Here is a 26,166-nt window from a genome sequence, read left to right on the forward strand (position 1 = left end):
TATCCAACTGTCAACTGTATATTTCAAAGCAGACATCCCATGAGCATATCAAACATAATATGTACAAAAATAAAAATTCATTATCTTTCTTCCTGCGAAATAAACAACATTTACTAGGGTCCTTGGAATGTTGACTGAACTAGATTTTTTTTTTCACCTAAAATGCAGGGAAGCTACATTAGAGATTTTATAGGTTTCAGGTTCAAGCCATAGGTATAGCTATATAGATATAGATAGATATAGATATAGATATAGATATAAAACAGCCAACTACAAAGGAGTCAGTGTGCTCAAACTTGGTGAATTTCTGATTGCTGTCTTAGTCATCATAGCAATGTGACTGTTGGATAAAAGTATTTTCATAAATTTACCTAAATCAATTTTATCTGCTTGTTGAGTGTCCTTATTATACCATTATTAATTACAGTTATTTTGGCTAGGTATCAGATGGTATATAAATATCTCATTTCATTCTACTACTGAGTCTGAACAACCTTACAGCTTGAGTCATGCTTGCCCTAAAATGTCATTAGTCAGCAATATTGGATAACAATGAGATCTTGGCTATTAAGATTGAAGAGAGTGAGAAGCCATGTAAAAGAAGTAGAAAATCATTTAATCAATGGCCCCATACAGCAACCTGATACATAAGGCTACTGAAGCTAAGCCTTCTTAGAGACATAAAGGTGGTCCCTACTGACTTCTTTTGAATAGGATTACTAATTTGTAAGTGATGGGAATACACAAGCATGTACTTTACCTAGATTCTATCAAAGCTTTTGCTAAAGTAGCTTGTAATATTCTTATGGAGAAGATCAAGAGACATTGATAAGATAATACAATCAGAACTGTGATGGTTTTACTTGAAAAGCAGTGGACTTTGTACAAAATATTTATAGAATTTTTTTGGGATGGAAAAGAATTAGAAATTGAAGAGACATCCATCAATTGGGAAATGAATAAAAAAGTTGTGGCATATGATTTAAGGGGATATTATTGTGCTATAAGAAATCATGAGCAGATGATTTCAGAAAAACTTAGAGAATATTGTATACAGTAACAGCAATATTGTATAATGAATAACTGTGAATAACAACTATTCCCAATAGATTTGAGGTGGAAAATACCATCTACATCCAGAGAAAGAACTAGTTCTTTCTCTATGGAGGTTGAATGCAAATCAAAGCATGCTATTTTCACTTTTTTTGTTGTTTTTTTTCTTTCTCATGGTTTTTCCTTTTGTTGTGATTTTTCTTTCACAACATGACTTAATATGGAAATATAGTTAATATTGATTGTTATAATATATATGTATATATTATGTATATCAAATTGCTTACTGTCTTGGGGGAAGGAAAAAAGAGGGAGAAAGAAAAAAATTGGGAACTCAAAATCTTATAAAAATGAATGTTGAAAACAACATGTAACTGGAAAAAATAAAATGTTATTAAATCAAAAAAAAAAAAAAAGGAGAGAAAGACACACAGGTTTTAGTGGATAAAAGACTCAATACAATTCAGCAGTGTGATGTGCCAGTTTAAAAGAAATCTTATGTAATCTTGGGATACTTTAAGATGTGGATTGCTTCCAGGAATAGAGAGATTCTTGTCCAATTGCATTATGCTATCATCAGATCTAACATGGAGTGTTATAGTTAGTTCTGGTTCTGTCTTCAGCTATAGTCTTTTTGTCATGAATTCTCAGAAGTCCTCTATCCTAGCAAATATTCATTTTCTCTCCTGGAATATTATTCTCAGGGCCAATGAAATTTTCTTGTAAATAAAACTATGTTTTTGCTTCTGGAATATTATATTGCAAACTTTCTTTTCCTTTTATAGTAATGACTGACAAGTCATGTGTGATCCTGGCTATGGCCTCTTGGTACTCAATGTCCTTCTTAAATCATGGTACACTTGAAACCATGTCATTCATGGACATTGATTCTATGTTATGCAAAGATAAGTTAAAGCAACTGGACATACTTGATCTGGAGAAAAGATCATACAGGAGGAACTTGACAGTTATCTTCAAGTATTTGAAAGGCTGTCATGTGAAAGAGGAATAGGCTTCTGTTTGATCTCAAAAAGGCAAGAGAATCAAACTAGTATTTAATAGAGCATTTATATTCCAAGGCACTATGCTAAGTGCTTTACAAAAATTATCTCATTTGATCATCACAACTACCCTGTAAGGCAGGTATATTTATTATCACTATTTTATAATTAAGAAAATTGAGATAAATAGAAATTAAGTGACTTGTCCTGGATTTCATAGCCAATAAGCTTCTAACAAAGGTTTGAACTCACATGTTCCTAACTCCAACATTCTAGTTCCTGAAACTAAAATTATGCTGTATCTTTTTGTAATTGATTATACTTGTGATACCATTCCCCATTTTGTCAAGCCCCATTTTCAGGTGAGTTAAAAAATGGTCTCTCCCAAATCCTAATTAGCTTAAAGGCCTTGATGAAAGAGAAAAATATTATCATACTCTTTCAACTAGCCCCCAAGACATCTGCTTGCTAAACCAGTAATCTGAAACCTCTGTTGCATATAAACAACAACAAAATGTCTAAGGCTGAAACCTTTCCCAAAAGAAAATTTCTTTCCCTTTTTCTCTCCTTCTGAAATTTGATGCAGTTTGATTTTCCCCTAGGGAATGACTGGGTAACTAAGTGTCTCACTAAATATAATGCATTTGACACAGTAACACTTTGTGATTCTGGGCAAATCACTTGACTCTGATAACCCCAGATATTCATCTGTAAAATGAACTGGAGAATGAAATTGCAAACTACTTCAGTATTTTTCAAACAAATCCCCAAATGGCTTTCCAAAGAATCAGACACAAATACTATACTAAATAACTACAACAATGTGGTGGTACTCCTAATTGGCTTATTCTGATTTTCTATCCAATATTACTAGAGCTAGTTGAGGTCTATAAACCAATGAACATTCATTAATTGTAAGAGGAGCATTATCATCCATACCTAAAGGCCAATCCACTTTTCCCAGATGTAGCCAATTGTTACATTCTTCAACTACCCAGAACTTCTCATTCCTTGTCTCTTAATAGAAGAGTTTTTCCCTTCTCATCCTTGTAACTTACCTGAGTGAGAGGACCATATGACCCACTTTATTAATAGCTATAAGCATCACTATTAATAAATTTATCTTGCTTAGAGAAAACATACCTCAGTTTTGCCCGTGTTGCACTTTACTCCCCACATCACTGAATTACCAGCTACCTCTAAAAGCAAAAAGGATATCCCAAGAACAACAGGTAGAATTTATGAAAAAGCAAATTTAAGTTATGTGTAAGGAAAAATCTAACAATTTGAACTATCCTAAAGAGGAATGAATTGCTTAAGAAGAGATATATGTATAGGAGTCAGGGGTTTTTTTCTTATTTATAGGTTTATAGACCAACTGTTAGATATATTATAGTAGAGATTTGTTTCATGTGCAGGTTGGACTAAATGGTGACTGTGGTTCAGTGATTCTATAATCTAAAGATACTAGTCTAGAGAGGAAAAAAAAAGCAGTATACATGAAGGATAATAATAATGCAAAGAGAGAATTCTCTGGCTATTGTTAACACACCCAAACTGGATTGTCAACATAGGAAAAATGAAAATAAATTGCCCCAGCATATTTTGCAACTACAGACAGAACTCTGATCCTTTCCCTAACAAAGGACTATTTTATGAAGACTGAGAAGATGGTGTTAGTAACAACACAACTAAAAAGATAACAAGAACAACAATACAACTAAAAAAAGAACAATTCTTATGGGGAAGAGGATGAAGTCAAAGTAGTGTCTAAACCAGAGTTTCACTAGAAAATATGTTAAATCTCACTAAGATCAATGGATTCTAATGAGATCTTATGAGTGAAGGATACACAGTTGAACTGTAATAATCATTAACTTGATAATGGGAAATATCCTAAGAGATGGGGATTGTGGCAGTTCCTCCAAGCAGTCTGAGCTTTGAGATGCAGGGCTGGTATGCGAAAAAAACTTTGAGATACAGGTAGGAAGAACAAAGATCTAATATAGATGGTAGAATTTGAGTTGAATTTTTAGGGAAAATTTGAGGGGAATTCTAAGAGGCAGAGGTAAGATGGGATATATAGCCTTTGAAAAGCACTGATCAGGAAATTGAATCTTGTATTTGAAAAACAAGAAGGCTTTTAAGTTTGACTATACACTACTAGACAGGAGATGATTTTTAATAAGCTGGAAAAGTAGATTGAAGTCAAAGAACTTTAAATGAGAGAGAATTTTATATTTGAGCCTAGAGGTAATAGAGAACTAGTATAATTTATTAAATAAGGCGATGACATGGACAGATCTGCACTTTAGGAAAATCACTTTGGCTAGCTGTGGAGAAGTTGAGTGTGAATGGGGAGGAATAGGGGAAGGAGAGCAATTAGAAGGATCTTAAGATAGTTCAAGTGAGACTTCATTAGGACCTAACATATAGTAGTAGCTTTGTCAATGGTAATTGGGACAAATGTGGACAAAAGATATTGAAAAGTTAGAATCAATAGAGCTTGGCATCTGGTTAGATTTATGGGGTATGACAGAAATAAGAGTTGATAATGATTTACATTGCAAACCTTACTAATGGAGAAATATTGCTATCTTCTACAAAAATAAAGAATTTTGAAAAAAGGATGAGTTTTGTAGGAAAAGATAAATTGTTCTGTTTTAGACACGAGGAGGCAACAGAAAACTAAGCACATTTTCTTCTCTGATGACTTATCTTTCATTTTCCATAATTTTCAGCTTGTAGTTTTTGGTTCTTCTGGGTCATTTCTGTGAGTGTAAAAAACATCTTTTTTCATTAGGATTCTTCTGACTGCTGAAGCAAAGGAAATCTGCCTAGTATTAAGGTAAGGATATCATCTACCTGAGGGCTGTATTTAATCAAATGTGATTTAATCAACTGTATTTTTCATGTTGAGAGAGAATAGCTCAGACATGTTTCAACTTACAAGCAAAAGAAGTTTGGAATGCTCTTGATTTAGCTCTTGAATGACTTTTATTAAACATATTATCATTCAGCAGAACTATTATTTCTATTTCAGAGAAAGATCCAATTAAATAGCCAGAATATGACAAGACTGAATTACAATTCAGTAGCAAAGCCAGTTTGGCAAGTTCATTTTAGGGGCATCAGTGCTATCCTTGCCTCTCTGTGGGAGAGGGAGAGGAAGGACCCTTAAGAAAAGAGAAGTGCATTGGAGGGAGAAAAATAAAGAGAACAAATATTTTTAATCAAGAAATAGAAATGCTTCTGCAACAAGTCTATAGAACAAACACAACCTTTGTATTTCATTCTCCTTCATCTCATCTCCAAGTCTGGCTAAGAATTCATAGGGGGTCACTGTAACTGTGGCAACAATCCAAGCTTCCTATATCAAAGTTCTAGCCAGAGCTAGTATTGTTAGTTTACTTACCACTCTACTCAAGTCCCTACTGAGATAACACTTTCAACAGTCTCATTCTTTTTTTTATTTTCTAACTTGCTGGCTTATCCTAAATCTTTTAGAGGTTTCTGAAATATATGGTCTTTCTTTTTTTTTAATTTTTTTATTAATTTTTATAATTATAACATTTTCTTTGACAGTACATATCCATAGGTAAATTTGTTGTTGTTTTTTTACACCATTATCCCGTGTACTCCCTTCTGTTCCAAGTTTTTCCCCTCCTTCCCTCCACCCCCTCCCCTAGATGACAGGCATTCCCATACATATTAAATATTTTATAGTATATCCTAGGTACAATATATATGTGCAGAACCGAATTTTGTTGTTATTGTTGTTGCAAAGGAAGGATTGTATTTGGAAGGTAAAAATAATATGGGAAGAGAAACAAAACAAAACAAAAAAAAAAAAAAAAAAAAAAAAAAAACAACAATGCTCACAGTTTACACTCATTTCCCAGTGTTCCTTTTCTGGATGTAGCTGATTCTGTCCATCATTGATCAATTGGAATTGAATTAGCTCTTCTCTATGTTGAAGATATCCACTTCTAGCAGAATACATCCTCATACAGTATCATTGTTGAAGTGTATAATGATCCCCTAGTTCTACTCATTTCACTCAGCATCAGTTGATATAAGTCTCTCTAAGCCTCTCTGTATTCCTCCAGTTGGTCATTTCTTACAGAACAATAGTATTCCATAACCTTCATATACCATAATTTACCGAACCATTCTCCAATTGATGGACATCCATTCATTTTCCAGTTTCTAGCCACTATGAAAAGGGCTGCCCCAAACATTTTGGCACATACAGGTCCCTTTCCCTTCTTTAGTATTTCCTTGGGATATAAGCCCAGTAGTAGCACTGCTGGGTCAAAGGGTATGCACATTTTGATAACTTTTTGGGCATAATTCCAGATTGCTCTCCAGAATGGTTGGATTCTTTCACAACTCCACCAACAATGCATCAGTGTCCCAGTTTTCCCACAGCCCCTCCAACATTCATCATGATTTGTTCCTGTCATCTTAGCCAATCTGACAGGTGTGTAATGATATCTAAGAGTTGTCTTAATTTGCATTACTCTGATCAATAGTGATGTGGAACACTCTTTCATATAAGTGGAAATAGTTTTAATTTCATCATCTGAAAATTGTCTGTTCATATCCTTTGACCATTTATCAATTGGAGAATGGCTTGATTTCTTATAAATTAAAGTCAATTCTCTGTATATTTTGGAGATGAGGCCTTTATCAGAACCTTTAACTGTAAAAATGTTTTCCCAATTTGTTACTTCCCTTCTAATCTTGTTTGCATTAGTTTTGTTTGTGCAGAAACTTTTTAATTTGGTGTAGCCAAAATTTTCTATTTTGTGATCAATAATGGTCTCTAGTTGTCCCTTAGACACAAACTCCTTCCTCCTCCACAAGTCTGAGAGGTAAACCATCCCATGTTCCTCCAATTTATTTATGATTTCGTTCTTTATGTCTAAATCTTGGACCCATTTTGATCTTATCTTAGTATGTGGTGTTAAATGTGGGTCCATGCCTAGTTTCTGCCATACTGATTTCCAGTTTTCCCAGCAGTTTTTGTCAAATAATGAATTCTTATCCCAAAATTTGGGATCTTTGGGTTTGTCAAACACTAGATTGCTATTTTTATTCACTATCTTGCCCTGTGAACCTAACCTATGCCACTGATCAACTAGTCTATTTCTTAGCCAATACCAAATGGTTTTGGTGACTGTTGTTAGTCTAGATCAGGTACAGCTAGACCACCTTCATTTAATTTTTTTTTTCATTACTTCCCTTGAAATTCTCAACCTTTTATTGTTGTTGTATTTTTTCTAGGTCATTAAAATAGTTTCTTGGGAGTCTGATTGGTATAGCACTAAATAAATAGATTAGTTTAGGGAGTATTGTCATCTTTATTATATTCGCTCGGCCTATCCAAGAGCACTCAATGGCTTTCCAATTACTTAAATCTGACTTTATTTTTGTGGCAAGTGTTTTGTAATTTTGCTCATATAATTCCTGACTCTCCTTTGGTAGATATATTCCCAAATATTTTATAGAATTGACAGTTATTTTGAATGGAATTTCTTTTTGTATCTCTTGCTGTTGGATTGTGTTGGTAATGTATAAAAATGCTGAGGATTTATGTGGATTTATTTTGTATCCTGCAACTTTGCTAAAATTCTGAATTATTTCTAATAGCTCTTTAGCAGAGTCTTTGGGGTTCTCTAAGTATATCATCATGTCATCTGCAAAGAGTGATAATTTAATTTCCTCATTTCCTACTCTAATTCCTTGAATCTCTTTCTCGGCTCTTATTGCCGAGGCTACAGTTTCTAGTACTATATTGAATAGTGATGGTGATAGTGGGCAACCTTGTTTCACTCCTGATCTTACAGGGAAAGGTTCTAGTTTATTGCCATTACATATGATGTTTACTGAAGGTTTTAAATATATGCTTGTTATTATTTTAAGGAATAGTCCATTTATTCCTATACTCTCAAGCGTTTTTAGTAAGAATGGATGTTGGATTTTATCAAATGCTTTTTCTGCATCTATTGAGATGATCATATGGTTTTTATTAATTTGATTATCAGTATAGTCAATTATACTAATCGTTTTCCTAATATTAAGCCAGTCCTGCATTCCTGGTATAAATCTCACTTGGTCATAGTGTATTATCCTGGAGATGATTTTCTGAAGTCTTTTTGCTAATATCTTATTTAAGATTTTAGCATCAATGTTCATTAAGGAAATTGGTCTATAGTTGTTGTTTTTTTTTTTCCTCAGTTTTCGATCTACCTGGTTTAGATATCAGTCCCATGTCTGTGTCATAAAAGGAATTTGGTAGGACTCTTTCAATCCCTATTTTTTCAGAGTTTATATAGCATTGGAGTTAGTTGTTCTTTGAATGTTTGGTAGAATTCACATGTAAATCCATCTGGTCCTGGGGATTTTTTCTTAGGAAGTTTATTAATAGCTTGTTCTATTTCTTTTTCTGAGATGGAACTATTTAGACTACTTACTTCTTCCTCTGTTAACCTGGGCAAGGTATATTTTTCAAGGTATTCTTCCATTTCATTTAAGTTATCGAATTTATTGGCATAAAGTTGAGCAAAGTAGCTCCTAACTATTGTTCTAATTTCCTCTTCATTAGTGATGATTCTCCCTTTTCATTTTCAAGACTAACAATTTGCTTTTTCTCTTTCCTTTTTTTTAATCAGGTTTACTAAGGGTTTGTCTATTTAGTTGGTTTTTTTCATAGAACCAACTCTTAGTTTTATTAATTAATTCAATAGGTTTTTTACTTTCAATTTTACTAATCTCACCTTTTATTTTTTGAATTTCAAGTTTTGTGTTTGTCTGGAGGTTTTTAATTTGTTCCTTTTCTAGCAATTTTAGTTGTAAGCCCAATTCGTTGGCCCTCTCTCTATTTTATGCGAGTAGGCCTGTAGAGATATAAAACTTCCCCTTATTACTGCTTTGGCTGTATCCCACGCATTTTGGTATGATGTCGCATTATTGTCATTTTCCTGGGTGAAGTTATTAATTATGTCTATGATTTGCTGTTTTACCCAATCATTCTTTAGTATAAGATTATTTAGTTTCCAATTATTTTTTGGTCTATTTTCCCCTGGCTTTTTATTAAAAGTAATTTTGATTGCATTGTAGTCTGAAAAGGATGCATTTACTATTTCTGCCTTACTGCATTTGATTTTAAGGTTTTTATGCCCTAGTATATGATCAATTTTTGTATACATTCCATGAACTGCTGAGAAGAAAGTATACTCCTTTCTGTCTCCATTTTGTTTTCACCAAAGATCATATCAAACTTTTCTAGTATTCTATTTACCTCTTTGTCTTCTTTTTTATTTATTTTGTGGTTTGATTTATCTAATTCTGAGAGTGCAAGGTTGACATCTCCCACTATTATAGTTTTGCTGTCTATTTCTTCTTGCAACTCTCTTAATTTCTCTTTTAAGAATTTAGATGCTGCACCACTTGGTGCATATATGTTTAATATTGATACTGCTCCATTATTGATGCTATCCTTTAGCAGGATATAATGCCCTTCCTTATCTCTTTTAATTAGATCAATTTTTGGTTTTGCTTGATCTGAGATGAGGATGGCTACCCCTGCTTTTTTGGCTTTGCCTGAAGCATAGTAGATTCTGCTCCACCCTTTTACTTTTAGTTTGAATGTATCACCCTGTTTCAGATGTGTTTCCTGTAAACAACATATAGTAGGATTCTGAGTTTTAATCCAGTCTGCTAACTGCTTCCTCTTTATGAGGCAGTTTGCCCCATTCACATTTATGGTTAGAATGACTAATTCTATATTGCTTGCCATCCTATTAACCCCTGCTTATGCTTTTCTCCTTTCCTTCCCTCTTACCCCCCTACCCAGTATTATACTTATGAACACCACTTGCTTTACACAGCCCTCCCTTTTTAGTGTCCCTCCCCCACCTTAAAGTTCCTCCCCTTATTTTGCCCCTTTTCCTCAAAGTTTCTGTATTCCCTTCCCCTTAGCTTACTCCTTCCCTGTCACTTTTCAATGATGTGGAAGAAGTTTCACCATAAATTGAATATGTCTATTAATACACACTATGTTCATCTCCCTCCTTTCTTTCTCTCAGATATAATAGGTTACCTTTGCCTCTTCATGAGATGTAGTACCACCACTTTACACTTTTTTTATGAAATTATTTCCTTTCCACCTCTAGTTTCTAGGACAAATTATACATACGTTCTTTACATATTTTTATGGCAGAAGTATAGTTCTCAAGATTTCTTTTTACCTTTTTAGAAATCTCTTGAGTTCTGTATTTGAAGATCAAACATTTTATGTAGGTCTGTTTTTTTCATCAAAAATAGATGGAATTCATTTATTTCATTAAATGTCCATCTTCTTCCCTGGAAAACGATGCTTATTTTTGCTGGGTAAGTTATTCTTGGCTGCATACCAAGTTCCTTAGCCTTTCGGAATATCATGTTCCAGGCCCTTCGTTTTTTTTTTTTAATGTGGACTCTGCTAGATCCTGGGTTATCCTTATTGTGGCTCCTTCATATCTCCATTGCTTTTTTCTAGCAGCTTCCAACATTTTTTCCTTTGTCTGATGGTACTTGAACTTGACCACTATATTTCTTGGCTTTTTGATTTTAGGGTCCCTTTCAGTAGGTAATTGATGAATTTTTTCAATATCTGTTTTACCCTGTTTCCAAAACATCTGGGCAGTTGTCTTTGATAATTTCCTCAAAAATATTGTCCAAGCTCTTTTTTCCTCACGTTTTTCAGGGAGTCCGATTATTCTCAAATTGTCTCTCCTGGATCTGTTTTCTAGATCTGTTGTCTTTCTAATAAGGTACTTGACTTTCTTTTCAATTGTTTTATTTCTCTGGTTTTGCTTGATTACCTCTTGGTTTCTCCTTGAGTCATTCATTTCTACTTGTTCGAGTCTAATTTTCAATGATGTATTTTCTTCACTCACTTTTTTTATATCTTTTTTAATTGTCCAATTGTGTTTTTATCTTCTATGGAATTTTTTTCCATTTTATCCATTTTACTTTTTAGAGAGCTGATTTCTTTATCCAGCTCACTAATCCTGTTTTCCTTGGAGTTGTTTACCTTTTCCAATTCACTAATCCTGTTTTCCTTGGAGATGTTTGCCTGTTCGAATTCACTAATTTTGTTTCTCAATGATTTGATCTCTTTATCCACTCTGGATGACTTCTCCAGACTCTCTTGCCAAGCTTCCCTTTCCTTTTCCCATTTCTCTTCTAGCTCTCTTGTGAGAGCCTTTTTGGTTTCCAATATGAGTGTCTTTTGTATTGAGGAGCAGATCATATCCCCCTTAGGTGATTCCTCTGAGGACAGTCTGTTTTTAGTCTCCTCAGTATTTGAAGTCTGCTCTCTTTCCATACAGAAGCTGTCAATGGTTAGAGCCCTTTTGAATTTTTTGTTTATTTTGTCAAAAGTGGAATGGAAGAAAACAAATTGACAAGAGAAACAATTGGTCTGTTTTTTGGGGGGATGGGGCTGGATGGTGTTAATGGGCTTCCTCTACAGACTGGGCAGCAGGTAGGGCAGCAGAGAGCCACTACCAGAACAGCGATGGCTGAGCTGCGTCTGCGCTCTGAGGCTCTGAGAACTCTGAATCACTCCAGGTTGGGGTTGGCGGTTGCCGGGTTTTGGGTTTCGAGAGATGCTAGCTTTCCGGGGGTTTTATTCTTCACCTCTGGTGTTTACACCCTCTCTACTGCTCCTGGCTTGCTGCCAAGATGGAATATCCACACTGGGGTAAAAGTATTTTTGCAGAAATGGCAGAGATCGTACCCCTCCCCCTTTGGTCTGAGCTGTGTGAGCTGTCTGTCTCGCTCTGGCTTGCCTGCCCTCAGTCTGTGCCCAGTCTGTTCGACCCTCCCCCGAGCAAACACAGACCATCTCTGGCGAATTTCAAGGATGTAGTCTCTTGGTGATTATTTGTGGGTTTCTTCTCCGGTCAAGCATTAACTCTCAGCTTGTCATGAAGTAAGTCCTGAGAAACAACACGAAGCTCAAGCAGCTGTCTGCCTCCATGCTGCCATCTTGGCCGGAAGTTCCTGTGCTCATATATGGTCTTTCTTAATTTTTCTTGATTTTCATTTGATATTTATCTTCTTTTTGTTTTATTTTTAAAATATGCACAGCACTCATATCTTCCTCTTCATATCTGACCTGTCAGCAAGATATCCTAATTTGAGATACTTTTTATATTGGTCAATCTTCATTATAAATATGCCTTTTGATCTTGTTTTTCTTTCACTGAATCATCTATAGAATTCATTAGTTTATGGGAAAAGACATTTAATTAGGCAATATCACAAGGAGATCTCCCTTCATATACATATATAGAGTCAAGTTATTGTGCTTTTAGAAGTGGGAAGGGAATGTACTGACAAAACATGTGTGGCCAGGAAAAGAGTAGCAAGCTACCTCATTCCTAATATTGCTAACCTGCCAATGTTTTCTGGTGATATCAATGTTGCTCTCTGTTAAGAATAAGCTTAGTTGCTCTTAGTTGCTTTGCTCTATGATGTCATCTCTTGATCTTCAGCTGTGATTCTTCTCAGGAGAAAGAAGGTATGCCAGTTCTATATAATATATAACTCCAGGAGCAATTTTAGCTCTATTTTGATTCAGACCCCAGTCAGCTGCTTCTAGACAACTATACCTAATCACCTCGGTAGAGAAGTCCTCAGATATTTTAAGTTTTTGGCTTCCATTCAGGATCTTTCCAGGAAAATGTTTATTTGATTTAGATTAAGAAAATTCCTTTCAACTTCTTTCAATTCCCATGATGCCAATATTGGACCATATAAACTGCTAGGACTTGCAGGGATTATTCATTTTTGCCTTGCTGTGTTTTTACCAAAAATAAAATCATTGTTCCTGCTTTACACACACATACATCCTCACATACCTGCTATTTCACCTTTGATTCTTACTGTGTGTACTTAGGCAAGTCATTTCACTTCCATGGACCTCAATTACCTCATCTGAAAAATGAAGGATTTAAATAAAATGACTTCTAAGATCTTCTTATTGGTCTAAAAGTATGATCTCTTGATGATAATGATGATTTTGTTAAATCACCTTTATATATCACTTGCTATATGCCAGGTACTTGCTAAACACTTTTTAACTATTGCTTTTTTCCATTTTCATAACAACCCTGGGAGATTTTACACAGAAAATGAGGCAAGCTGAGGTTATCCAGGATCAAACAGTAAGGTTTGAGGCTAGATTTGAATCCAAACTGTGCTGCAAAGAATGTTCTACATAAAGCAGTTTGTTCCCTTCTCTTCCACAGAACTACTTAAACACTGTAACACTGCTGTCTTTTTTCTTTCAAGGAAAGTGATTTTCACAAACACACACACAAACACACACCCATACACACACAGACAGAGAGGGGCTGAGAGGGAAGGGAGGGAGAGGGAGGGAGAGAGGAAGGGAGGAGATAGAAACTCTAATATGAGCTATCTATAACAAGAAAATAATAACTAAATAATTGCCCTCCAGCATCATCATTTAGAAAACCAGTGGGAAGGAAAATTTCAGAGTGTAGTCTTTGTTGTTTTTCTTGAAACACAGAGGGAGGCTCCTCCTATTCCTGTGACAGAATTCATGGTACTTCTTAGAAATCCATCCCTGCTCACAGGGAGTAAAAAAAAAAAAAATAACCCTACCCAAGTAGGTAAGGATAAGGGAATTGTGGAGTGATAATAGCTTGTACTTTAATAGAGGATCTAAAAGAGAGAAGCTGGTCCATAGGCTGAGTAAGTCAATGACTACTACCTAAATAACTTCTTTCTTTATGATTACGATAGTTTTTTTTTTTTTTTCTTTGATGTGGGAGTTTTAGATTTTGGCTATGACATTCCTGGAACTTTTATTTTCAAGAAATTAGTAGGAGATATTTTTTAAAAAGTCTTTACTTTGCCTCTGAAAAGTCTGGGTGGCTTTCCCTTATAATTCCTTCAATTATAGTGTCCAATCTTCCAGACTTTTAAAATCATGTTCTCACAAATCACTATTGATCAGAGAAATGCAAATTAAGACAACTCTGAGGTATCATTACACACCTGTCAGATTGGCTAAGATGACAGGAACAAATAACGATGAATGTTGGAGGGGCTGTGGGAAAACTGGGACACTGATGCATTGTTGGTGGAGTTGTGAAAGAATCCAACCATTCTGGAGAGCAATCTGGAATTATGCCCAAAAAGTTATCAAAATGTGCATACCCTTTGACCCAGCCATACTACTACTGGGCTTATACCCCAAGGAACTACTAGAAAAGGGAAAGGGTCCTGTATGTGCCAAAATGTTTGTGGCAGCCCTTTTCATAGTGGCTAGAAGCTGGAAGATGAATGGATGTCCATCAATTGGAGAATGGTTGGGTAAACTATGGTATATGAATGTTATGGAATATTATTGTTCTATAAGAAATGACCAACAGGAAAAATACAGAGAGGCTTGGAGAGACTTACATCAACTGATGCTGAGTGAAACGAGCAGAACCAGAAGATCATTATACACTTCAACAATGATACTGTACGAGGATGTATGCTGATGGAAGTGGATTTCTTCAACATAGAGAAGAACTAATCCAATTCCAATTGATTAATGATGGACAGAACCAGCTACATCCAGAAAAGGAACACTGGGAAATGAGGGTAAACTGTTATTTTTACCTTCTGAATCCAATTCCTCCTGTGCAACAAAAAATTCGGTTCTACACACATATATTGTATCTAAATTATATTGTAATATATTTAACATATATAAGACTGCTTGCCATCTGGGGGAGGGGGTAGGGGGAGGAAGGGAAAAAAATCTGAATAGAAGTAAGTGCAAGGGATAATGTTGTAAAAAATTACCCATGCATATGTACTGTCAAAAAATGTTATAATTATAAAATAAAATAAAAAATTAAAAAAAGAAAAAAAAAAAAAAAAAAAAAATCATGTTCTCAGAAAATCCAGTGAATTTTAAATTCTCTCTTCATGACTGGTTTTATAGGTCAATTGTTCTAGTTATCAAATATCATTGTTTCTTCTGTTTTTACAATCTTTTGATTTTGTTTTAGTATTTTTTGACTTTTATGGAATTATTGATTTAGAATTATTCCGGGGGCAGCTACGTGGCGCAGTGGATAGAGCACCAGCCCTAAAATCAGGAGGACCTGAATTCAAATCTGATCTCAGACACTTCATACTTCATAGCTGTGTGACCCTGGACAAGTCACTTAACCCCAATTGTCTCAGCAAAATAAAAATAAAAAAAATAATTATTCCATTTCTCAGGTAAAGTTAACTCATTTCTGTTGTTATTTTCCTTTTAATTCCATATTTTATCTCTTTTCTCATCTCTGCTATGTATTCGTGGAATTTTTATGGAAAAATCCATATTTTTTGGAGTGTTTTTATCATTATTTTGGGTTAAATTTTCAATAATTTTTGAAACTAGTTAGTGTTGTCTTCGATTAGTTTTCCAGTTTTAGTTCTTAAACTGGGATATTGTGCTATAATCAAGCTCTACTTCTTGTTAGGCTTTTGAGTGAATTGGTTTCCCTCCCCCTCCTTCATTTTATTCTGGGTCTTCACAGTTCTTACATAGGTTTTTATTTATGGGAATTCAGTTTAAGGTTTTGAATGCTAGTTCTTCAGAATGTTTTCTGATTTTAAAGATTTCAGAACCCCCTAAGCCTGGATTTTCCTGATTGGAGTGTTACATACTACATAGGTTGGAGCCATACTGGTCACAGCCTGCTGCCACTCCCTAGCATTTCCATGGTTCCTATCCTGGGTGTTTTTAATCATCCTGGGCTACAAGGAGCCCTCTGTTCTTGATGCCTCTGGATATATAAGGCATATGTATTTAATCTGTGCAGATTACATGCTTCTATGTAATTGTAGGACACTTACTTTGCCTAAAAGTTGTTCTTTCCTATTGTCTGATTTTTTTTGTATGTTTCTGGTTTTGTGATTTGGGATCCTCTTTAAAAATGTCTATTAAAACTATTTTGCTATAAAAATGATGAACTAGATGCTCTCAGAAAAACTTGGGAATTTACATGAACATGCTACAAAGTAAAATGAGGAGAACCAGGAAAACACTGTACAGAGTAACAGCAACATTGTACAATAAACAACTGTGAATGATTTGGCTATTCTTTTAGCTATTCATTGTTATACAATGACAAGATACTTCTGAAGGACTTTTGCTGAAAAAATGTTATTCATCTTGTAAGAAAGAATCTAAATAAAAATCCATGCATACTCTTTTAATTTTATTTTTCTTGTGTTTTACTTTGGCTTAATTTTTTTTAACAACATGACTAAAACAGAAATATATTTTACATGATGACATATGTGCAGCCTATATGCTCACCTTCTTAATGGGTGGAACAGGGAAGATAGAAGGAAATTTGGAACTCAATTTTTAAAAAATAATGTTGAAAATTGTTTTTTCTATTTAATTCAAGGAAAATAAAACACTAAACTGAAAAATTCTTCTATTGGAGATTGCCCTCACTGAAGCTAACTTTTTGTCTGAAGTTTGTTTAATGTCTTCTAGGAATGGCTTGAGCAAGCACTCTTGATGCCATTATGAGGTTGTCACCATCAGTATGGAATAAATGTTTCTCATTTCTGTGGTAATTGCTAATTATAAACTAGCTGACAGGGTATTGTGATGACTTTAATTTTCTCTAACAATCCTTCTCTTTTTTGAACCCTGAAAAAGCAGCTCAGAATAGGTGACAAGTATACCCAAGGTTACTGAGTAATGTCTCATTATTCTGACCAAAGGTTTCTAATCAACTTATCTGTCTTCAAAATGAGATACAGACTCATCTTCCATCTTCCCCTTCCCCTATCCTATATATATATTTGTCCTTTAATCTTTGTCTCATGTCCTCTCATTATTCCTCCTTTTTACTCTTTTTGGAGTGAGTTCAGGAAAATGAGGCTGGAAAATGGGTTTGGGGTTCCCCTAGCAGAGAGGTACAATTTTTATTTAATGCTTTAAAGTTATTCATGTGAAAGTGTGTGTGTGTGTGTGAGTGAGAGAGAGAGAGAGAGAGAAGGAGGAAGGGAGAGATCATGCTAAAAGCATCACATATTTAACTTATCTCAACAATACTCAAGAACTAATCCTGATTTTGAACCTGATGGCCAAAATATTTAACATGACATTTGCAGACATTAGACAGAAAAAGGACTTTGGTTGCCAGTTTCATTTGATTTCACCTTGGAAAGATGGGTTAACTATTAATAGATTTTTTTACCTATGAAGCCAGAATAAGAGTCAATCTTAGCTACTATTGAAATCTATATTCCTGTGTTGATTCCAATAGTCAGACATTCATTTGAGACATCAGAGAATATATTTCTTCATATTGAACTGCATTGTCAAATTTTTAAAGTATCTTTAGGAAACAATATTGACTCCTAGCTTCCCTGGTTTCCTCAATATCATAAAAGCCACAGATCTTGAGTAATCCAATCAGAGCCTTTCTCTCAAAGACTTGAACTAAGAATTTTGCAAATAAACCATAACTTTCTACATGAAAAGTAGAGACACAATATGAATATCATAATTAGATCTGAGCCTAAGATCAAAAAGTCACCTGGAAAATAGGATTCAACTAAACCTCGGCATGAACTGGAAATAACTGTTCTACTTGGAGATTTTCCTCTTTTTCATTCCTTGCCTTTGTACACAAGTGAAACAAATACATCATTAGCTGGGAAAGAAATCATTGAGGTATAGGAACTTTAGTCTTATAAGATACATAGCCTAGTCTTTCCCCCTTTCTCTTCCATTATCTCCCCTTTGACTTTTGCATATTATAAACAAATGCTTGTTTCTCATAGTCAAAAGCAGGAAAATGAATATATTTGTCCTTTGTAAAGCATCCAGTACATTTTAGTATTTCATCTCTGAATATTACTACTACTGTAATTCATACTAGTATTATTACTGCTGCTCCTGTTCCATTTCTGACATGATATATCCAGGTAATAAAAGTCCGTTCTCCTAAAATTATGATTCTTGTACATAGTCTACACCTGTACTTCACCTAAGAATAGTGAAATTGTGAAAATGTTCTGAACTGGACCTGGGCCATTACTCTGAAAGTTTGGGTTCAATATTTGAACGGAATGAAACAACCATGATTCCTTCAGCAATTGACAAAAGGAGATTTATTTAGGGCTATAAAAAGATGGTCAACAATTAAAGGCATTCAGGAAATCTCAAATTAATTTAGCTGAGCAAAGCTTCCATCATGATGCACCACTCAGGCATCTGAGGGCCTCACCAAGTCCTTGGGGATATTTTGTATCTAGCTTGATGAGGCAATGATGATAACTATTTTTGAATCCTCAATGCTTTTAAGGAAAAAATGGCCTAACTTGCATGGGGAGAAAGGATATTCCTTCTATTTTTTTGGTTTGTATTTTTATTTTATATCATTTATTTTTTTACCAAACCTTTTTATTTACAAAACATATGCATTGGGTAATTTTTCAGCATTGACCCTTGCAAAAGCTTTTGTTCCAAATTTTTCCCTCCTCCCCCATTCCCCTCCTCTAGCTGGCAGGTAATCCAATACATATTAAATATGTTAAAATATATGTTAAATCCAATGTACGTAGACATAGTTATACAGTTATCTTACTGCACAAGAAAAATAAGATCAAGAAGGGAAAAAAACATTGAAAAAGAAAGCAAAATACAAGCAAACAACAACAGAAACAATGAAAATGCTATGTTGTGGTCCATACTCAATTCCTACAGTCCTCTCTCTGGGTGTAGATGGCTCTCTTCATCACTGAACAATTGGAATTGGTTTGAAACATTTCATTGTTGAAGACAGCCATGAAAGATATGCCTTCTAAAGCAAAAACATTGAGAGATCAGAGAAATGGAATTTAATTTAATCCAACTCTAGATTTATAAAACACCTATGATGTTAGATACTATACTAGGATGTACAGATACAAAAATAAAAGCAAAAACCAGTCCCTTACCTCAAGGAGTCACATTAGATAGAAGAGAGATAGGGTTCTTGATATATTCACAGATAAATAAATAGAGTATAATTTATGAGAGATATAACATTACTGGGAAAGAGAGGATTTCCTTAAGCTGATCTTTAAAGGAAGATTAAAGGGCCTAACCCAGAGATGTCATGTTACATTCCAAGAATAACTAGTAGCCTCGTTTGGCTGGGGCAGAACATTTTCTTTCTCTTTTTAAAATTAAATTTATTTACCATTTATTTTCCCCAATTTCATGTCAAAAATTTTTAACATTCATTTTATAAACATTGAGTTCTAAGTTCTCTCCCTCCTTCTTACCTTTTCATTGAGAAAGCAAGTGATTCAATACAGATTACACAGGATGTAGAATATTTGAAGAGTAATAATGTGAAATTTCACCTGGAACCAGTCTGTAAGAATACTAACTGCCAAGTAGAGGATTTTGCATTTTATTATAAAGGCTAAGGACCCACTCAAGGATTTTGATTGAGATAGTAACAGATTCGTATCTTAGGAAAATTATTTTATTAGGTATATTAGAAAATGAAGGAAGGATCACAGGATGGTAAGACTATTAATTTAGAGATGAAAGCAATGTCATGAACACTAAGGAAGGAAAAATATTATTGTTGTTTGACTTCTGTTCCTGAAGATGACCAATGATATCCCCACGTTGATGTCTTATGTTGCAAGTGAATTGGCATTTGCTCCTCTTGAGTCATCAAAGTTCAGTGGCAAGGCAAAAGTCAAGACAACTGGTGATGATCCAGGATGACATGGATGAGTTTGGCCTTTCTAAAATAAGACATTTCCCAGGTCTCAGTTTGTCTGAAGCAATCCCTATTCAAAGACTAAACGATAGATTAGAGTTGATTTTTAAAATGGTCCAATTTATCATCACAAAGGTATCAATTTGGTAGAGGAAGGCTCTTAGAATTTCTGGCTAGAATAGAGAACAATTTCTATTTACACTCATCCTAAGCCATCGAAAACTAAACAATAAGCCACAGAAGCTTGGGTTTAGCTATTATTGACCATTCAATAAAAATCATAGTGATTTGGATTTAAAAAGCAAAGTCAAGTAGCTCCATTTAAAACACAGTGGGTACCTTAAAAACTTGTCTTTTCAGAGGTTTATTTTAAGAAATAAAAAAATGAAAATTGCACAGGACAAAAAGTAAATTGTCCCAGCTTTTTGAAAAAAATAATAAAAAGTGAAGGGAGAGGAGTAAAAGAGGAGAAAATATATAAGAGAAAGATAATAAGCAATGTCAAAATTGGAGAGAGACCAAGCTGGATAAAGATTCAGGGAAGAAAATTATTTTTAATAGTAAGAAATTCAGTGGTGACCATAGAAAGACTAATTTTCTTTAAGTGATTAGGGTTAGAAGCCATATTGGAAATGATTTAAAAATAAATAAGAGAATAGAGTGTATAGAGAAAATAAGAATAGAAAGTATAAAGAAAATAAGAGAATAGAGAGAAAATAAATAAGAAAATTAGAGGTATCAAGAATAGATAATTTTTTCTTGAGGACTGTAAATTATGAGAAGTGATATAGAATGAGAGAATGGCAAATAAAGAGTTGTTTGTTTGTTTAGATATAACTCATAATCCAGGGTTCCCTATTCCCCTAGTCCTGGGTTCTCATGGACTGGGACTAACCTTAGAAGCTAACTTGAAAAACATAATTTATTTTTGTTTCATATCTCTGCAACTCAGTGTTTGCTTTGGAAATCTCCAAATATGCTTGCATTGTTTCCATAAATGTGGGTAAAAGGGGTCCCTAGCTTTCATATAATGTTTCAAGATAACAAATCAATATCAAGGAGAGGATAGAATTTATTTAACCTGAAAGAAAATGCAAAAAGAAGTAAGAAGTCCTCAAGCCCCATAAATAGATAAAGAAAACATAAAACTCAAAAGAATGTATTAGTTGCACTCATATGTGAATTGAACTCAAGATGGAGTTCAATTGAGTCCCTAGTTTTCCAACAGTGGAGAATACAAACCTTTATAGACTCTTACTATCATTCTGTGATCTGAACTCCCAGTAAATGACAATACACTAGTTTGGTCAGGACGAAAATATCATTCTCATCAGACTAGATCTATTTGAAAAGCTCATGTTAACAGAAGGGAGCAAAGTATAGGTGTTCTACTGCTCCAATCCCCACCCCATGTAGCTTTCAGCCTTAACTACTTTCAAGCTGAGGAATCCCATAGGTGATCCTCTCATCCACAAAGCATACTGCTCAGCAAAATATCCTTTTCTCTAGAAGATTCTGATTCCTAAATGCTCAACCTTGGGGTTGCTCTTGAGGGAATCTACAAGTATTATTAATATTCTTGGATTACAAACATAAGCACGTGGCAGCTTTTACAAAAGATTTCTGCAGGGACTTCCAATATATTGTTATTTCCCAGCTTGCTGCCATCTCTTGAGCTAGGAAGTCCATAATAAGGACTGTTTTCTTGGTCTCATTAGATGAGAAAGCAATACATAAGTATATATACCTTTGATGTGGTTCTGCCCTATGGCAGCCAGCCAAGAGGGGGAAGAAATAGGAATGAGTACACACACATACACACACACACAAACACACATATTTAAATATACAAACATCTAGGTCTCTTCTGGTGTGTTCCAGTCTGACCATTGGACATGGAAAAGGAAAAAAAAAAAAAAAAGTCAAATTAACTCCTATGAATCAATCCTTTTTAAATTCCCAGGTTTTCAGCAAATCAGTAATCTTGGGAGTAGCCTCAATCACTGGAAATTATTGTTATTCTCTTAATATTCTTGTCCAAAGAGAGAGTTATGCTCATTAAATTAATCAGAGAACTCCCCTGATTAAAACACATGTTATATAAGGAAGAGGAGACCTGTGTATATTTGCAGATAGCTGGAATCACAGGTTCAATTACACAAACATTTATTAAATGCCTTGCAATCACTAAGGAACGAAAGTGAATGATAGAAGGTACAAGTTCCCAGAAGAGGCATAAGAAAATGATATAATGAAGATTTTATGTCAAGAGGTTAGCTCTAACAAGAAAAATAACCAACTCTTCCTCAGTGTGGGGCAAAGATAAAGAAGTAGAAGAATTCTGAGGTATGGAATAGGGTAGAGGAGAATATCACAACAGATGGCTTCAATTTTTGCAATTAAAAAAAAGTAAATGACATCATTTGTTGAAGATGGGAAAAGGTTTGAAACAGATGCTAAGGGGAGAATTCCAGGGCCAGTTAATTCTGACGTTTCCCCTGATTTATTCAGATTTTTTTTCTTTAGCTTTGGAAATCTTTGCAGAGCAAGATTAATCTTCATTGGGATTCTTCAACATAATTCAGTTTAGTCACCTCTAGTTGTCAAATTTTGAATCATAATAAAAATCAGACAATAATAATCAGATTATAATGATCTCTTATTATAATACTTTTTAGCATGGAAGCAATGTTGGCCATGATTCATACATAATTAGGTTTCTTCCTAGTAAATTCATTTATTTTTAATACATATTACTTTATGAATTATTGTGGGAAAGAAAAATCAGAACAAAAGGGGGAAGTCATGGAATAGATTTAAAAAACAGAAAAAAGAAGTGAACATGGTATGTATTGATTTGCATTCTGCAAAGGTCTGGTCTAGCTCCTCTTGTCAGAATAATCAAAAGTCCTTGCCCCACGTTGGGCACCAAATGTAGCGAGCTGTCGTCTCCAGAAGCTGCTGAATTACTCTCTGGGAAGAGATCTGCTGTGTCTACTCAAATCTTTCAGACAGATTCTTCTTCCTGTAGTGAACCGTTGTCTCCAGGCAGTTGCTGTTAACTCTTGTCCAGAGAAGTGACTTCCCTTCCTGCAGAGAGCCCCGTCACGCCTGATGTAATGCAGAGACTTCTTTTATCTCTGGGTGTCCTCTCTTTTATCCTCCCAGAGAATGGGTGTGGGATAATGCAAGGGCTTCTGGGAAGAACCACTTCAGCCAATGAGCTTGCTCCTTCTATCAAGTCAACCTGAGTTCTCACCTTGTAATTGTCCAGACAACCTGAATTCTCACCTTGTCACTATCCAGACAACCTGAGTTCTCACCTAGTAATCCTAACAGCATTCAGTCTCTTTAATTCTTTTTCTGGATGCAGATGCATTTTCAGTACAAAGTTAGATTGCTTTGGATCACTGAACCACTGAGAAGAACCAAGCTTTTCACAGTTGATCATTGCACATTCTTGCTGTAATTCTGTATAATGTATTCCTGGTTCTGTGTGTTTCCTTCAGCATCAATTCATGTAAATCTTTCCAGGCCTTTCTAAAATCAGCTTGTTCATCATTTTTAATGGAACAATACTATTCCATTATTTTCATATGCCACAACTTGTTCAGCCATTCCCCAATTGATGAGCATCCACTCCTTTTCCAATTCTTTGCTACTACAAAAATTGCTGCTACAAAACTTTTTACACAAGTGGATCCTTTTTCCTTCTTTAAGGTTTCTTTAGGATACAGATACTGTAATGGCACTGCTGGATGAAAGATATGCACAATTTTATAACCCTTTGGTTCCAAATTGCTCTCCTAAATGGTTGGATTATTTCACAATTCCACCAATAATGCAATAGTGTCCCAGTTTTCCCACATCCCTTTCAGCATTTTTCACTATCTTTTCCTGTCATTTTAGCCAATCCAAGAGGTATGATATAATACCTCAGAATTGTTTTCATTTGCATTTCTTTAATCAATAGTGATTTAGAGCATTTTTTTTCTTATAACTATAGATGGCTTTCGTCATTTGAAAAGTATCTGTTCATATTGCTTGACCATTTATCAATTGGGGAATGGCTTGTATTCTTTATAAATTTGACAGAGTTCTGTATATATTTTAGAAATGAGACCTTTATCAAAAACAATGGCTGTAAAGATTTTTTCCCAGCTTTGTACTTCTCTTTTTATCTTGTTTCAGTTGTTTTTGTTTGTGTGAAAACTTTTAATTTAATGTAATCAAAAGTTGTCAATTCTGCCTTTCATAAATGTTCCCTAGTTCTTCTTTGGTCATAAATTCCTCCCTTTTCTAAAGATTTGATAGGCAAATTATATCTTGCTTTCCTAATTTGTTTATGATATCATCCTTTATACACAAAGCATATACTCATTTTGACTTTGGTTTGGGCTGTGAGATGCTGAGTTTTTAACATACTATTTTCCAGTTTTCCTAGAAATTTTTATCAAATAGTGAGTACTTATTCCAGAAACTGGTGTTTAGGGGTTTATCAAATACAATAGATTATTATGTCTTGCTTATTGTGTCATGTATATCTATCATATGTATATTACTTGATAGATTGCTATTAGCTGATTAATTTTAGGAAACGGGTTTTAAAACTACTGGGTGCCTTCTAGATAATTTCAATAATAGATAATTTCAATAATAGATAATAATTTCAATAATAGATAATTTCAAGCAATTCAATATTGGTTATTTTTCTTAAATCCTTGATTTTTCAAAAGTTCAGAGTGTCAGGGAGAGAAGGGAAGTGAAGAAAAATCTGTTTGCTTCTCCCAACCTGTTGACAAAAGAAATGTAACTTGCTATTTCCATCTACTGTTTTATGCAAGTCTTGTCCTCGGGCCATCTAAACACCCTCTCCTTGCAAAGGGGCTCATATCTAATAAGAGCTACAGTAAGGATACTTTGTTCTATTTTAGTAGTTAGGATTTTTTGGAATTTGTTCAGTATCCAAACTCATTTTAACATTCATATTTTAGCACTGATTTTTCTTTAGTTAGTTTTTCATATTTTCATAAAATTAATTTATTCTTCTAAAATTCTAGAATACACTCATGCATTGAATATGATTTTTTAATTTAATTTTTTTTCAAAGATTAGCCTTTTTTTCTTCCCCTACTTCCTACACTCTCCCCATTTATTGAAAAAATGAGAAAAAATTAAAATATGTATAATTAAAACAAAATTTCTCCTTGGTCATATCTAAAAAAAAGAAGAATAAAATACATATCTCAATCTATACTGAGTCCATCAAAGCTGTCCATTTCTATGCAGGAGATTTTTTTAATTTTTAAAATTTTATAATGAATCCTCAGCAATTGGATTGTATTGATTGTATTGTATCAATATAATATCAATTGTATTGATGAGAATTCCCAAGTTTTCTTTTCTTTTTTAATATGCTTTTATTTCATTAAATATTTCCCAATTATATGTAATTTTTTCCATTCATATTTCAAAATTTTGAGTTCCAAATTCTCTTCCCCCTTCCTTCTTCTTCCCTCTCTTGAGGAAGCAAGTGATTACATATGTTATGTATCTTTAGTGAGATGTTGGTCATACCAAGTTTCTGCCAAACTGCATTCTAGTTTTTCTAGTGATTTTTGTTGGATAGTGAATTCTTGTGCCAAAATTTTAGATCTTTGAATTTATCAAACATTAGACTGTTGTGGCTCTTTACTCCTGTATTATTTATGTAATTTATTCCACTGATCTACCACTTTATTAGTCAGTATCAGTTGTGAAGAAAACATTTTTATGATGTGGATTGATATCTAGTATAGCTAAGCCATCATCCTTCACATTTTTTTTCATTTTTCTTTGATAATCTTGACTTTTTTTCTTCCAGATTAATTTTATTAATTTTTCTAGATCTATAAAATATTTTTAATAGTTTGATATTGCACTGAATAATTAATTTGGATTGGTCAAATGATTCACTGTGGCTTTTTCTGGAGTTCCTCCATTCCATTTTGGTCATATTCATTTTCTAGATCTAGTTAGATGATTTTTGTGGAAAAGAGCTAATGATGTTGTTTATTATTACTCTGTAGTCAATATAATTCCACGCATTGAATGAACATTTACATCAAGTGCTTTTGATTGTTCAGGAGCTGCATAAGGATGAATTAATTGGGACAAGCAGTTATTTTCATAGAATCATACAATTAGAATTAGAAAGGAATCTAGAGATGATTGAGCTCTCTTATATGGATTTACAAACTGAGGCTGAAGAAAGTTAAGTAACTTGCTCAATAGCATAGAATCTGAAGTACTAG

This window comes from Sminthopsis crassicaudata, chromosome 3, assembly GCF_048593235.1.
Source record: "Sminthopsis crassicaudata isolate SCR6 chromosome 3, ASM4859323v1, whole genome shotgun sequence".
Lineage (NCBI taxonomy): Eukaryota > Metazoa > Chordata > Mammalia > Dasyuromorphia > Dasyuridae > Sminthopsis > Sminthopsis crassicaudata.